Source organism: Lathamus discolor, chromosome 3, assembly GCF_037157495.1.
Source record: "Lathamus discolor isolate bLatDis1 chromosome 3, bLatDis1.hap1, whole genome shotgun sequence".
Classification (NCBI taxonomy): Eukaryota; Metazoa; Chordata; class Aves; order Psittaciformes; family Psittacidae; genus Lathamus; species Lathamus discolor.
The window spans coordinates 16701485-16706606 of NC_088886.1; positions in this window are offsets into that span (position 1 = coordinate 16701485).

Consider the following 5122-nt stretch of genomic DNA (forward strand, 5'->3'; position numbering starts at 1 on the left):
TCTGTTTACAGCCTCCCTCTTCCATTTTTATAGTGATTTGTGGTTGGCTACAAAGTTTTATGGCTGCCAAAGGAAAAAACAGGATAATGAGGAAAAAATTACAAATAAAAGAGCAGGAAATATTAGAAGGAAGATGTTATTTCATCTACATTTTCCCACTACAGCAAAGGTTAATGGCTGTTAATTTTCAGCCCCTTCAGTCTCAGCCTTAGGAGCTGAAGTTTACATGTACTTGCTACAAAGACAAAGCTTATCCTGATACACTTTTGGGTTCAAATTTCAAAGGTGTATCTGTATTTAGTATAATTCTAAATACATTTATAGGGTTATCTCTCACTTGTATTTTTTCTTCCTGAGTTGCTAACATAAACTCCAGTCCCAAGAGCTGGCTGTCCTACTGGCATTTCTGGTTTACTGTCTTCATAGTCCGTACCACTGATTCTCCACAACAGTGTCTTAGAAGGAAGCAGATAACAAGAAATGCCCCGCAACCACAAGCTGGCACTGGAGATTTTCTTCCCTTTCCACCCTGACAAAATCAACCCCACCACAAAGTGTACAAAGCAGCAAACAAATCAATTTCAGAAAACATTTGTGCATACTTCCTGAGGAAATAAAAATAATGTATGTGGCCTTAATATATGTGCTTAATGAGGAGAACAGATTTCATATTTAGTCTTCTGAATCAAAGGCAAACCCAGCTCTCATAACTCAATGAAAATAACGTAGGTAGCTCGGATATTCTTCACAAACCAGCTCTTTTCCTTTTTCCTGCCTATGACCAAGTAACATTTGACAAATAATTTGCTTGATAATGTTTTTTCTCTGATGCTTGTCAAGTTGTTTTGTATATACACTGTTCATTCTTTTCCTAGCTGTGGTCAAGCAACACACCTATTTGTGGCAGTGAAAACTGCCAGTGACTCCGAGCACTGAGCACTGGGATGGCAAGGCATCACTCAGATAAGCCAAGATGAAATTCCTTTCTCGTGCCCACCTTTTCTTGGCAGACGCTAACCTGACCTACCGGTCTGAACTCTTGTATCTTACCCATAGCTTTGCACACGTGTGACCTCAGTGTACGGGAACGGCAAGAAATCCTCCACTGGAGACGGTGCTGCTGCGATTCACCGTGGTGCACCTGAGGGCACCTGCACCTGTGACACAGCCTGTATTTCTTATGGTAGATGCTCAGCCTCAGTGTTTGGGTCACCGAGTTCAACAGCAAAGAGTCTCCATCAACCAGCTGTCACAGCAGTGTTGCCACAGCCCTGCTCCCCAGGCTAGAAGTCAACAGTCCTTAGGCTTTACATGATTGCTATTCATAATAATTTGATCAAATGAGAGCTGTCATAAACTTAACAAGGCTACTTACAGCATTCCCCTTTCATTGTACCCAAGATTAGCAGCGTCCATTTTAGCTGTTACTGAGAAGGCATAAACAGCAGTGGAAAGAGGGAGAGAAACAGTTGTACCATGCATTACAAGCACCTAAATAGCCAGCTTGTGGCTGTGTAATGGACAGTACACACTTATTTCAGTGGTGTAGCAATAAAAAGGCTGCAGTGCCGGTTCTCGCATTTTTTGACTGTAAACAGCTTTAATTTAGTTTGGCTTTCATTGTGTAACTTCTATATTTGCATATCCTGGCATTCCTACTACACACATTATGTAACATGGGCAGACTCACTGTTTCCCACAAGAGACTGAGAATTGACAAGGTAAGCCATACAGAGGGTTTGTAACTTTTGGGCTTCCTGTGCAAAGGCAAGACCAGAAGCAACTTACTCAACCTTGTACGCCCTCACAGCGTGCACTGTGATCAATTGTTGGTGTGAAATACTAATTTTTTGCATATTTTATGTATGTATGTAGGTTTTAATTTTAAAAATTGCTCTTCTTTTTTAAAATGCCGTATGTTCAAGAAGGATCTGCCTGTCCCAGTGACTCTGCGCTGCCTTTGCTGCCCATGGTGACCCTCTTTATCGGACAGACCCTCTTCTGCAAAAGGGGATATCTGGCACACTCTGTGATTTCAGGGAGACCTGCCCAGCAGAGCTGACTCTGCAAAAGCAGAAGTCTTCTTGGACCCTGGTATGGAGAGGGGATAAAGCTGGTTTCTCATCTGGAAACCCAGAATCTCTTCTTGTCAGTGCGCAGGTATGGCTGTTCTGACCCTTGGGCTGTGTTCTAGTTAGACTAAATGACAGCATGTATTATACATGAAAATTGTTTGCTGAGGGAGTAGGAGAGGCCAAAGCAGACATTATTAATCTACTAAACATTACTGTACTGCAGCCAAGTTTGTAACAAACACCACAGTAGGGATTGTTGTTAGGTATAAATTGCCTTGTAATCACTTCCACAAGCCGAGACTCGGTCCCAGCAGGCTCGACAACTTGCAAGGGGCAGGAAATGCAAATACAGCCTCTCGAAATACACGCCTGCCACTCACTCACCCACTGGGCGTCTCCTACCCTCAGCACAGCCACTGTCATCCCAGAGAGAGGGCAGAACCCTGTCTCCTGTCACTTCTCAAAACCCCCAGCGATGATTGTTCTGTAAACCCGTGTATCCCCGAGGATGCTTCTGCAACACTGGGGATTGGGGATCGTTAGGGTAGTGGTTTGCTGTGCTGCAAAAGTGCAGTTTTACACAGACTTAATGCAAGAGGTCAGAGGATTAGACATGGCCTCACTGGAGGAAAAGCTTAAAAAAGAAAACAAGATAAAATTTGAAAGCATAAGAACGTAAACTGTGTAAAGTTTAACTCCAGAGCAGTTACAATGCTGGAAAACAGGCAGAGGCGTTGCAGCCTGAGCCCACTTCAAGGGGCAGCCTTTAAGGTGGGATTGGTTCTGGTGTCTCCACAATGACTGAGAATCTAGAGAGCCCTCATGGTGGGAGAGGTGAGCAACGGATTGGAGAATTTCCCAGGGACACGTGGGGGTCTGCGCCAGCTGCCTGCCAGCAAGTCCAGGGAAGCTCGGAGAGAAACTTCTCTGACCGAGCTGGGAACCTTGCCTTCTCCAAGGCATGGAGCCTGGCATCGGAGTTGGCATGGAGCTCTGCAGGTGCACGTCTGAACAAAGTCTGCTCCAAACTGTGCTAGATTGCACTTTTAGAAGTGCACAAATCCTGCAAAGCCCAGCAGGTTTTGATTGATTCGCTGTCAGTGGTGCTCACTCTTCCAGCCATCCTCACAGACCGCAGCCCCGCTCCCCTCTCAGCACACTGGGTGTAGTGTTCTGTTCCCACAGTGGGAAGCTTGCAGTGAACGCACCTAACGCAAGCGCCTGTGTCAAACAGGGCTTCCTCCGCCTGCCTGCAGCATGAAGGGAGAGGGTTATTTTTGCGAACACATATGGGCCTCTCTCATCTCTCTCTCCTGTTTAAATATATACACTCCTGACAGTAATGAAACACTCAGGAACATCACTGTGAGAATTTGTTTTAATGTATCAAAGCATCCTTGCTGTTATTAGCATAGTCACCTAATTATCCCCAGAGAAACATACGCCCATATGTTAACGCCCATAAATCATTGTGTGGATCTCTTTTATGCCTTTATTTTCAGTCTCTGGGAAGATACATCACTGGGTACTTAGCATAGTAATTGCTTCAGAACATACGAGCTGCCTATGCCCCGGGTAAAATGTTCAGGACACAGCGTGGTGCTGGCAGTGTCTTCTGAAAGCTCACCGTAACCCAAAGCCTAACTGTGCTCAGAATGTGATGCAGGAATATGATGCGCCAATTTAATTTCTTAAAAAGACAGAGATTTAAAGATGAGAGTGGGGATGAACACAAATACATGCTAGGCAAAGCATGGAAAAAAACCTCGTTTAGCATGGAATAAATTCTTCATAGCACAAGGCAGAAAGCCTTATCTGAAATGTCAAGCTAGGATATCAATAACAGTGTTTTCTAGAAACCCTGACAACCTAGAGTATTTTAGCCATATCTGACACATCTCTATTGATATTGGTGATACCAGATTAAAGGCTTAAGTTACTGAATTTTCTCATAATCCTCATGAATTTGGTGCAAATACAGTAAAAAAAGCTGCATATAAACTCAGAATTCAGTTGTAGCACTTTCAGATCTTTGCCTTGGGCAGGAGCTAGCTCATTATATGTTCATTGTTTAGTTATCCTTATGTTTTTAACAGATTTATCCCAGTATCGAGTATGCTATTCTATGCATATTTGGTATGTTCATTTTACTCAAACTATTGAATACAGAACATTAGGACTTGGAAAAACTGTATCTTGCTTTTTATAAGCAGCTGCATTACCGTTCCATTGCAGGGATTTTTAGTAAATCCTCCTGATTTTATTTTTTATCGGTTGAGTTTGTTTGACATTTCTACGCAGGGTATTCTGGTGATTGCTCTGATTCTCCTGTAAGAGGGATAAAAGGAAGGAACATTCTTCCCCTCCTCTGATCACTTTGCAGCTTAGGAACTGCAACCTAATATTCAGATATTCAAAGCTCTGCTGGAGCAGAGCGTATTATTTGACGTTGCCTGCTCGAGTGCTGACAATTGCTACAAGTAGTTCACTGTAGTACACTTGTACTAGCATTGCCTAATTTATTAATCATAGAAATTTTGTATGCAAATTAGCCCCACAGACGTGCATCATCATACAATAACCCAAAAATCTGTCTTCACATGTATTAATGCCCGTAATTAAACATGTCATATTAGAGTAGTAAAGGGTTTTCCCATTACATTCCAAAACCTGCCAAAAAGTTACTAAAAGCCATTATCAGTAAGTGTTTTCTTTTTGTTCCTTACTTCTGCCTCTGTAGATTGTGAGAGTATTTAGGTCCAAGGCTGGTTTGTGCCTGTCTTTTTTCAGGTTTCCTTTCTGGGCTAAGTGCCTGTCAGACAAAAATCAGTATTTCTCGTGCTGTACTGCAATCGAAACAAGTATTTTTGCACTGGGATGAGTATGCCCATCACCACCGTCCACCACTTTATGCTGAGAATCCAAAATGCCCATTTCAAGAAGTTTCCTTCCCTGCTCTCAGTGGCTTCATTTCACATACTGACCTTGTAAATCCTAGGCATTGTGCAAAATGGCATCTGCACCTTTTCCTCTCTTGTTTTCTAACT